At 42.4% G+C, this 12004-nt stretch overlaps 1 long non-coding RNA gene across 2 annotated transcripts in view; it reads left to right on the top strand.

Annotated features, from left to right (window-relative positions):
- Positions 1-1802: 1802 nt before the first annotated feature.
- LOC143514058 (uncharacterized) overlaps positions 1803-12004 on the top strand; it is a 42859-nt gene continuing 32657 nt past the window's right edge. The window contains exons 1-2 of one of the 2 annotated variants that reach the window (XR_013130755.1): positions 1803-2452; positions 3249-3966. This is a non-coding gene — a long non-coding RNA (uncharacterized LOC143514058). The remainder of the gene's footprint in view (positions 2453-3248; positions 3967-12004) is intronic. The other variant, XR_013130756.1, reaches the window with a different exon arrangement.

The following is a 12004-nucleotide window of genomic DNA, read 5'->3' on the forward strand; positions in this document are numbered from 1 at the left end:
CATCACATTTTTAGTTTATAAGTCTATTTTAGGTCTACTCCCATCCTACCTTCTGACCTATATCAGTCAAAGGAGTATTGATTCTTACAATCTACGCTCCCAGAATCTTTTTTTATTGTCTGTTCCTAAAGTTAGAACTGAACTGGGAAAAAAGGCATTTAGGTTTGCAGCTCCATTTACTTGGAATGAGCTACAAAAAGACTTGAAACTTAAAGATCTGGTTTCTTTGGGCTCTTTTAAGAGGATGTTGAGCAACTTGGAGGCGGATGCTTCTAGTTGCAAATGTTTTGACTGATTAATTGATTTGACTTATTGTCTTGATTCTATGTTCTGATGTATTGAAAACTTGTTATTGTCTTTATGTATGATTGTTTGTTTTTATGTACTGCTGCCTGTCTTGGCCAGGACACTCTTGAAAAAGAGATTTTTAATCTCAATGAGGTTTTTTCTGGTTAAATAAAGGTTAAATAAAAAAATAATAAATAAATAAACATTTATTTTTATGAATGCATTGCTATGGATTGCCAACTTAGTGACTTTGTAGCTATATTTAGTATTCAGACCTCTCCTGCTACTCTTTTTAAGGTGTTATGTTAGGCCAGACAATAGTGGCTTTAGTTAGTGAGATAAAATGTGATATATTCTTTGAAAATAATAATAAAGATAGTCATGCATAAAGCAAATAATACAAAGTAAAAGCATTGAATGGTGATCATTTAATGTTTTTATAACAGAAAACTGTATAAAATGTTAATATTATTATAGTAATTAATATTGAATATTTACTTTAGCTGCTTAAATACCGGCACCCCCTAGTTGAGATGGTCCCAGAACCTTCACTAGGCAAAAAAGTTTTCAGCCTTATTTGTATTAGTTTTTGTATCAAATGTTATAAGATTAGAAAGATGTTTGGGTATTTCAGAAATATTTTCTCCTTTCAAATAAAACTAAAAATAAAAATAAAAAAGGAACATCTTAAAATAATGCTTGCCACCCAGTAATTTATAGATAATTGTATATAATTATATAAATTATATAATTAAATTATAATAAATAGAAGTATAATAAAAATTATTATATAATAATTATAAAATTATTGAAATTAGAATATTTTAGAATTATATATATTCTATAATTATATATTACATATATATATAATTATGGAAATTATAGGATATTCTTCTTTGAGATTGAGATTAATATTAGCTTCAATTAAAATATTTTTTGTGTGGATTTATTAAAATTCTGGGTCAAAATGCTATATACAAATGTGAGCACCCCCCCCCCCCCCCCCCAACTCATACACTAGCCAGGAGCCCCCGACAGAAGGAGGTGACATTGCACATGGCTTTTTGTTGATGTTTTTGTGTTCTGTTTCACATGTTTCTTTCTATGTCCCCCTCAGGAGGGGTGTGTTGTGGGGTGTGTTGCGCTTCATTTGCCACACCACCAGGGGGTTCTTATGTTATTACGTTCTACCCTTTAAGCCTTTTGTGTTTCTTTGACCAATTGTGGGTCATTAATGAAAATGTTACACTGACTTTCTTTAGTTCTTGTGAGTGCGCTTTCATGTTCAATTTTGTTTTTGTTTGTTTCATGAAACTGTTGTGTTTGCATGTCCTAGGCCTGCAATAGTATTGTGATACTGTGATACTGGCTATTGGCTTTTTTTCTGGCTTTTGGGTGTCTGTATGTTACAATGACTCTTCTCTCTCTGTTCAGCCGACTCGGCACCCTGCCCTGCCAATGCTGTGCTACCCAGGGCTCTTTGGATCTCGTTCTGCCCCAGAACTCCCCGTGTGAGTTGGGAGGCCCTGCTGCAACAGGTCTCTTGGCATGAGGTGGTGGCAATACTGACATCCCTGGCGATCTTCAGGGAGTGGCCCTTATTGCCCAGAGGGTTGTCCCCGCTCACACGGAGAGTTCTGGGGCGGAGCGAGGAAGAGGAGCTACTGTACTGGCAAGACCTACTGCAGCCTGCCCCTGAGGACCAAGGGCTTGGTGTCTGGAACCACCTTGGTTCCAGAAACAGGGGTCCTCAGTGGAATTTCATGGGGCGGATTAGTAGGCCCACGGACCCTGCCCTCCAGATGCCAACCACTCCATTCCTGACAGTCATGCAGACAGGCCATTTGGAGGCCTGGAGTCCTGCCCAGGGGCTCAGTTAACAGTTGTGCTTTGTGTTTTTGCAGATGCAAGCATGGTGGCGGTTTCCTGAAGCGCCCTGTCAAGCCCCGTTGCCAGCTTTGCACTTCTCGATTAACATAGAGAGGTGACGTGTCCATGCCCCGACCATAGAGTAGGGCCCAGCCAACATTGGGAGGTGCCATCTTCATGCCCAAAAGAGGGCTCCCAGGCAATGAAAGAGGGTTCAATCTCTGTGCCTCGTCCACCGTGTCTCCCTTGAAGAAACAAGGCACCACACCTCTCTGGAAAAAGAAAGAAGAATGGAGTAAGAAAACCTCATTAATTTGTATTGTATTGTATTGAATTTGTATTTGATGTTCCTGCAATCTATTTAATATTTTGATGTAACGAGATTACGTAACGCCATTATGTGTAGGCTATTCTGTTACTGCACATTCCTGTAGGCCAAATACTCATTGGGCTGTTGGGCTCAATATTTAGACTTGAATTATATTGTGTTGTCACTTCTGCATTTTACACATGAAGCTTTCGGGGAAAACGTACGTTTACATTCCGGCAAAAAGCCAGACCGACTCCCCGGTTCCCACGTTAATTTTCTATATTTAGATAAGCTCATCTAGTATACGCTGCATTGTGCAGTCATCCAAATGTTAATTAATCATTTCACACTCTGCCTATTATTATTATGTTACAAGCCTCTGGAATACATTAGAGATATTGTAGCATATGTAGCAGGTGATATTTGAAGGCTGTATCGTACATCTTCAAACACATTCTGAGCTACACATGGATGTGTTGTCTTATTGTCTAGACAGGCAGAAGCTGCCTGGCACAGTCCACAATTCTTTGGAAATAAAAATCACCCTCTGTGCCTGTGGCTACCTGCTGAGATAGCACCTGTTAATCTGGCTGTGTGTTTCTGGCATGCAAATGTACAAATAAGGATTTGGCATCCTTTGATAATTCCCATGCATGATGACAACCGCAGAACGTTTAGATGGTTGTGCTCCCAGAGAAGTCTCACCGAAGGGTAATTCAGAGATGGAGCGTGACTTTCTTTTTTTTTTTTGCATGTTATAAATGACTCTCATTGCTTACAGATTGTCGAGTGTGAAAGTTGAGAAGAGGAGCTCTTATGCTATTGCTGTGATCATTTCCTTCTACAATCATCACTTCATGCTGTCAGACTGTGATGAATCAATCTTTATATATTTCTAGATTTCTTTCACATTGAAGCTATAGAGGCCTGCACAGGTCTAGACATACTCTAGACATACTCTAGTCTACAGTTACAGCCTGCAACAGTGAGCTTTAAAAAACCTTAATTAAAAACTTAGACAATTCCATTTCTCCCATGTCAATTTACACCAGCCCGACCAGTTCAGTGGAAGACAAGCAGCTGTAAAACTCTGTAGGGGTTTGGAATAAATTAAAGACGGGACTTTTGAAACACACTCCACTGTTCAGTCATGAGTTAATGTACTTCACAGGGTGAATGATGACTAGTGATTTTGCACTTGCAAAGCAGTGTGTTGGAAAATGTACGTGCAGAGGAGTGCCTGAAGAGGCCGTGAGAACTGTTATCTTAAGACACGCCACTGCACACTGAGGACCGTCCCCACTTGTTCAGTGACATCCTTCTAGACCCACAGCTACAAAGAATTAGGACTGAATTGATCTTTCAGCACTACAGCTATCGGGCCCTTCTGATTTTCAGCAGTCTGGCACTTCACAGGAGTGGAGGCATCTCTGCTGTCTTCGAGGATTCCTCATCAAATACTATCGCAGGACCTTTTTACATAAGCCTAGCTTTCAAAGGTAAAGCCTCTTGTGTGACTCTTGTATTTTGAATTAAGCAACAAAATATTTAAACTATTTAGTTGCACTATTTAGTTGAACTATTTTTTGTGTGTATTTGTTGGGAGTCTAAAACCCTGTTACTATAAGAGGCGATAAATTTGCCAAAATGTCACTTGTTTTTTGAGGATACCTCTGAGAGTCTGACCAATGGAAATTTCCATGAGACCAAAATATTATGCATCATATTATAGCTGCAGCCCACACAGAAGCCTCAACAACTGTGAAACTGGTTTAAGGGCTCTATTCCAAAAGATCATATAATCTCCAAGTTTTATGTTTAATGTAGAGTTTAATTTGGAACACATAAAAAGTTCCCCGAAACAGTATTTTTGTGCTCCTTTGCTACTTGAGTCGTGTTTCGTATTTGGAACTCCCTGCATGCTGGTTTTGAATGTCCTCAAGAACATCACCACTGCCAAGAGTCGTGGCTCCTCTTAGTCAGTGAGGGCTGATTTGAGATGAACTTCAAGATCTTCTTCTTTATTACTAGGTGACATTGAGTGACGTCTGTCCCTTAACCCAGACAGCTGGTGCTTTGGTGGGACAGAATTCAAAGGTTCTGCGAATGTTACTGGGTAGCTGAACTGGAATATTTTTGAAAATGCTTAATGTCAGAGTGCAGCTCACTTGCAGCAAAGGGATTGGGTTCTTTGACAGGGAGTGGAGAAGAAGGAGATAGAATGGATGAGGAAAGAAGGAGAGAGTGCACATGGTGTGTCTAAGGAGAAGGTTTTGTCGCAAGGTCTCTCCTCTCTTTCCTGAATTCATTTTTAGTCACAGCTGCCAAAAAGCATCCCCAGAGGGCTAATATGCAGGATTGGGTTGTCTTCTTTAAAAGTATGGTTAACCTCTTGCGTTCTAAACTGATTTCAGGGGCATATCTATGACATGCTTCCCAACTGTTTTTACAATGCTTGTATACTTACTAAAAGATCACAGATCACTGGAGGCCATTTCAAAACAGCAGCTTGGATCTATTCGAATCCCAGTCTGGTCTTTTGGACATCAGCGTGTTCCATCTGTGTCATTTAGAACCCTGGGGTGTTTGGGCATCTCTCAGAAACTACTGGGAATGTCCATAATGACAAAGTCATTATTAAAAGGCAGGCAGTTGTGAGTCACTTGACAATCCCCATCCATCTCTTCTGTTGCAGATGAGCCCGTCTGCATCTAAGTCCACATTTTCCCCTTTATATGCAGAGGTGATTATTAGAACTTATGGCATGCCCATAGCATACAGGTGTTTCCGTACCCTTATCAGATTCTTATTTGGTCTGTGTATGCAATGCCAGGGCATGCATTTCAGAGGTGGGTTTATCTCATCTCTCTGTTCTGGTTCCTGGTTCCGTTTCTTATCTCTGCACTATGTCTAAATGTTATGCTCTTTTATTGCACACCACGTAATTGTCTCTGGCGTGTCCTTAAGACAACACATCTGGAGTATGTGCCATCTGCTTTCAGAATCTGTTAAGATCCATAAACTAGCCATTAGAGATATAACCTGTCAGGTTACAGGTTATAGATTCACATTTTATGATAGTCCTAAAGGTATTCAAGCAATGCATATATATATATATATATATATATATATATATATATATATATATATATATATATATATATATATGTGGGTGTGTGTGTGTATCTTTCTGTTATAAATATATCATGCATATTGCAATATCACAGCATGTATAAATAGCAGAAGAGCAACTATCAAATGATAAGGATCTATATGTCCTGTCGCCATGAGCATGAAAGAATAGAAGCAAGCAATTAGAAGCAACTAGCTGACCAAAAAACTCTTTAATCTTTCTCACATCAATAATAATCTTTATTTGTACATAATAATTCATACATACATGCAACTCAAAGTGCTTTACAGTTTAAATAAAAATAAACATTAAAAGGATATAAGACAAAAAAGAAAATAAGAAAGATAAAAAGAAATTAAAGATAAAAATAAAAATGTTAAAATAACATAAAAAGTAAGAAAGTAAAGTAAATAAGAGGATAATATAAAAAGGAAACAAACACAGTGAAATAATGAAATAAAGTGACAAATTATAAAATAATAGACAACATGATGTAATAAGGTAAATAAGATTGAGAGTTTCTTAACTAAAAGCAGATCGAAACAGGAATGTTTTGAGACTGTTCTTGAAACTATTCAGGGATGAAATACCTCTGAGCTCTTCAGAAAGAGAATTCCAGAGCTTTGGGCCATAGTGACTAAAAGCACCCTCGCCAATCTTTAATCGGCTTTTAGGAATCACCAGTAGATTACTGTTTGAAGACCTGAGAGACCTGACTGGAACATATCTAACTATCATTTCACTGAGGTAAAGAGGGGCAAGACCATGAAGACATTTAAAAACCATGACTAGAACCTTAAAATCTATTCCAAAGCTGACAGGTAACCAGTGCAGTGAGTGGAGTCCAGGTGTAGTATGATCTCTCTTTCTCCTGCGGGTCAGAACCCTTGCAGCCGCGTTCTGAACTCGCTGTAGGTGCGAAATAGAGCTCTTTGGAAGAGCAGATAGAACAGCGTTACAATAATCTAGCCTTGATGTGATGAATGCATGGACAAGTTTTTCACTGTCAGCAGGAGAGAGCATATCTCGGACCTTAGCGATGTTTCGAAGGTGAAAGTAAGCTGTCTTGCATGTAGTCATGATGTGTGATTTGAAGCTGAGCTCATTATCAAAGGTGACGCCCAGGTTCTTAACATATTGTCTGGCATTCAGATTCATTTGATTTAAATAAGTCTGGACATCATTCCTTTGTGAATCACTGCAGAAACTGCAGAAAATTGTCAGACATCCATGTCTGTATATCATCTATGCAGTCAAACAGTGAGCAAATTGATTTTAGGGCTTTAGGTTCTAGCAAAATATAAAGTTGAGTGTCATCTGCTTATTGATGATAACTAACACCATGTTTATTAATGATATGTGGTAATGGAAGCATATATAGGTTGAATAGTAACGGCCCAAGGATTGATCCTTGGGGGACGCCACAAGTTATTTTTTGATGTGTGGAGGAAGAGGTACCTAATGCTACATAGTAATCACGCCCAGTTAGGTATGATCTAAACCAGTCTAAGACTAAGCCACTAAGGCCTACCCAGCTCTGTAGTTGATCAAGAAGTATTTCATGATCAATGGTGTCAAAAACGGCGCTTAAATCTAGCAGAAAAAGGACTGAGAGTTTGCCTGCATCCTTATTCAATCTCAAGTCATTTACTACCTTAACTAGGGCTGTTTCAGTGCTGTGGAGAGCTCTGAAACCAGATTGAAAAGTGTCATTTATTTGATTTACTTTGACATTGTGACACGCGGGCAGGGCGAAGGACGAGACACGGGAATCCTTGCTTTCCAGGCAGACGTCACTTTAATAACAAAGAGATTGCGCAATAGCGCACGAGCAACACACACGATTCACACAACGTGCAGACTTAGACAACAATGAGCACAGGACACTGCGCGAGCGCACCTTAAATAGACAGACCACATTAGGCCCATGTGATTACGAGACGATTCACAGGTGAGACACATTATTCACACGACATAACCCTCACCACGAAGTCCCACTGACGCAGACAAAGCACGTGGACAACGTATACACACGCCCAAAAGGGAGGGGCCCCGGGGTGCCAAGAGGACCGAGTGCCCCGAACCCACGGCGATGGGCGGATCCGACGCGCTCAGTCCTGCGTCTGGGAGGTGACCGCCCTCGGGGAAGCGTCCGCCACGGACCGCCTAGAACACCCTCCCTGGGAATACAGGGGAAAAGACGTTAGACACAGTAAACGGCACGGTCACAAACACACAGGCTGGTACACATACACATAGAGGCACAAACGGGAATAGGGGGTTCGGCAAACAGACGGGAAGACTCACAAACACTGGAACAGACAGACATGAAACAGGCGCCAGGCTACGCGCCAGGAGGAGAGCGATGAGGGGAGAGAGACAGGGAGCTGCAGGTGCTGCGAGGGACGGTCCTCCTTCAGCCTTCGCTGTGGACCCTCCGCTGGGTGCTGTGCGACTGGCGGACGCGCCTGGCGCAGCGAGGCTGGCGGACGCGCCTGGCGCAGCGCGGCTGGCGGACGCGCCTGGTGCCGCGCAGTCAGTCCTCCCCCTCGGTGGGCTGTAGGGCATTCCTCCTTCTCCTCTCGATCGCCCCCTGGAGCCGGCAGTGTGGTCTTCTTCCTCCGTCTCCATCGCCTCACTGCCCTGGAGCAGTCCATCCGTTCTCCTCCGGAGCGATCGGAGGACGGGGTCCATCTCCCTTTCACCGTTCCACCAGAACACTCAGAGGGGGGCGGACTGCCCTCTTCCTCCGAGTCTAGTTTGCTGTCCATGCACTCGGAAACGCCCGAGCGCATGGACAGAGGACGATCGTCTTCCTCAGGTCTCTCCTCCTCCCCGTAGTCAGCGGGGTCGGCGGAGCACTCAGAGGGCGGGTAGTCCTCCTCCTCGTCCCCTTCCTCCTCCTCTACGACGAAAGAGGGGTTTACGGGCGGAGGGAGGTAGTCCTCCTCGTCGGACTCCTCCTCCTCTTCTTCCCCGTAGTTGACGGTAGAGACGTCATCTAGCGACGGAGGATAGCCGTCTTCCTCTGACTCCTCCTCCCTACCGTAGTTGACGGTGGAGGCGTCGCATAAAGACGGAGGGTAGCTGTCTTCCTCGTCTTCCAGCTCCTCCTCCTCGCCTGGGGAGTCCCCGTCCCCAAACTAGCAATCGGGGGTCTTGTCCACCCCACAGAGCGCAAAGGAGCTCACCTGCAGGGGTGAGGGCTCCCTGGATGAAGAGGGGTGGTATGTTCCCCAAAGCCGCACCGCCTCCTGGCGGAGCTTCTCCGCCGCCTCAGGGTCGTGGTGCACCCGTGCCTGTCGCAGCAGGGACGCACAGATCGGGTCCAGCTCGAGCTGCGCCAAAGTCGGCGGGGCTTCGCGGCGCGGGGGGGAGGAAGAAGAGCGGTGGTGCCGCTTGCATGACTTTCTTCCCTTCTTGGGCTTGCTCTTGTAGCCTGGCATCTTTCTTTGTCTCTTGACGGCTCGTCGTTCTGTGACGCGCGGACAGGGCGAAGGACGAGACACGGGACTCCTTGCTTTCCAGGCAGATGTCACTTTAATAACAAAGAGATTGCGCAATAGCGCACGAGCAACACACACGATTCACACAACGTGCAGACTTAGACAACGACGAGCACAGGACACTGCGCGAGCGCACCTTAAATAGACAGACCACATTAGCCCCACGTGATTACGAGACAATTCACAGGTGAGACACATTATTCACCAAGTCCCACTGACGCAGACAAAGCACGTGGACAACGTATACACACGTCCAAAAGGGAGGGGCCGGGGTCCTCAACGTGACAGACATAGTCATTCAACTGGATTGACACTACTTTTTCAATTATTTTACTAAGAAAGGAAAAGTTAGATATAAGTCGATAATTATTAAGAATTGTGGGATCAAGATTTCTGTTCTTTAATAGTGGTTTAACCATTGCAGTTTTAAAAATTTTAGGGAATTCACCCAATTGCAGAGACTGATTAACAATCGTTAGAACTTCATTTGCTAATGAGCTCAGAACCTGCTTGAAAAAGCATGTTGGTAAAGGATCCAGTTCACAAGTAGAGGATTTTAGTGATGAAATCACATCAAGTAGTGTTACCATGTCAACTTCTTGGAAATAAGACATATTAAAGTTAGGCTGAGTAACTGATTAAAGGGTTGATAGTCTACGCACAAATGGAAATATAAACAGACCACTCTCTCAAGTATCTACCAGCTAAGAAGGTGAAAAAAGCTCAATCTGTACTGTTGATGATTTCAGCATCAACTAGTACCCCTGTCATACATAGGCATGCTTCAACATTGCTAGGCCTGAAACATTGTCTTTTTAAAAAACATAGTTTTAAATCCCTATATATATATATATATATATATATATATATATATATATATAGGGTGCGGAGCTAAAAATTTATCAGGTGGTAGAAGAAAGAAGAAGAAACTGCTCATTTTTCATTGAAGGCACGATGGAGAATTTTTTGTTGTGCCAAATTCCGACTCCCGTCCTTTGCACACGCATAAAGACGTTACAAATGATATTTGGGAGTTCCAGTGACTATAACTTAGTTCATGAGCACTCTAGTTTTGTCCTAACTAGATATTTAGACATAATTCTGCTGTAATACTGCGAAGTCGTGTTCAGAGGTGAACTTTGGTATAGCCAGTGTGTATTTTATTTAAAATAAATAACACCCTTGAGCCAGTGTGGCTTTGGATATAGATAATGCTGTTTGCTGTGATGGATAATTAAAGTCCAGCTCTTATTTATGCATAACATAAATTGACAATATAATCTGTAGCGTCTTTATGCGCGGATAAACGAGAGGAGTCGAAATTCGGCACAAGACCGGCTGAAAGCAAAAACTGTCGCAGGTGAAATGCTACAGGCACCGTTCAGAAACTGATCAGTTCAGTTCAATGTATTCAGTTCAGTAGCGGCTTTTACCCCGGTGCGGCTTATGCAACATTTTCTATTAAAGAAAAAAACTTGTTGGTGTGGCTTATACTGAGGTGCACTCTATAGTAGAGAAAATAATTGTGTATATATATATATATATATATATATATATATATATATATATATATATATATATATTCCATTAGACCACTACTATTAGTGTAGTGTGTCCTTAATTAACACTGTTGGTTTTGATCTCATGACATTCTGATCATGTCCCGGATCCCTTGGCACTGTTTTTTTGGGCCTGCATTAATGTCAGTGTCCCTCAGTCATGCCCCAACAGTTTTCCCTCATCTCTCCTACTGCTGTCACTGTGAAATATGCATCTGCATCCTCCTTTGGCCCCAGAGGGGAGAGCAGGCAAACTGATGGGCAAAGCCAAAGACACTCAACCAACAGCTCAGAGCCAAAGAATATTATAAAAAAAAAACCTCATTCATTTCATTGGCTATAAGACGATTTTTTTTTTTCATATATGTATGACCTTCTTGAAACACAGATTCGTCTTGATTACACTAATAAGACGTACGTAAACAAATTAACATAGGATGTGAAATAAACCAAGGCCCTACGGGGTGAATTGCAAATTCTCTGTCTGTGTGAAACAGATAAACGGCTTGCTCGAGGCAATTTGAGTGAATCTGAACTTTAAGTCCACCGTGAAGCTCCATGTGAAAATTTGCAGCTGTACCGCTTCTTATCCGCTTGCGACGGCTGGCCCGTGATTAGCCACTGATGGTCCAGTGAACATCGCCGTGCTGGGCTGCTTGTACTACCCACAGAGAGCAGAGATTTAGCTCTGCTGGATTAGCAAAGGAAATCCTATCATTTATGCTGACATGAAACTGACCCAAGGAGGCCACAGGAGCACTGTTATTGTACGACAGTCTTACACAGTGAAATCACACCGAGCCAGACATTATTGACATTGTTATGCTTCATGTACATTTGTGACCTTCATGGCCCTCCTAATTGGAAAGCATTCAGATTGTGCTTTTCCATGCACTGATGGTGGTGTGTACAGAGCTGTATGGTGGAGGTGTGGACTGATCTGTACGGTGGAGGTGTGTACTGATCTGTATGATGGAGGTGTGGACTGATCTGTATGATGGAGGTGTATACTGATCTGTATGATGGAGGTGTGTACTGATCTGTATGATGGAGGTGTGGACTGATCTGTATGATGGAGGTGTGGACTGATCTGTATGATGGTGGTGTGTACAGAGCTGCATAGTGGAGGTGTGTACAGAGCTGCATAGTGGAGGTGTGTACAGAGCTGTATGGCCAAGGTGTGTGCTGGCAAAGTATGAAAGGGTTCAGTTTTTTCAGTCTTTTTAGTCTAAGCCTTTAATGACTGGTCATGTCTTAAAAACAAACAGAAACTACATTTACCAATAGCTGGAAATATGGTGTGGTGAATCAGAATCAACAAGAGAACTACCTTCCCCAG

This window comes from Brachyhypopomus gauderio, chromosome 5 (genome assembly GCF_052324685.1).
Source record: "Brachyhypopomus gauderio isolate BG-103 chromosome 5, BGAUD_0.2, whole genome shotgun sequence".
NCBI lineage: Eukaryota > Metazoa > Chordata > Actinopteri > Gymnotiformes > Hypopomidae > Brachyhypopomus > Brachyhypopomus gauderio.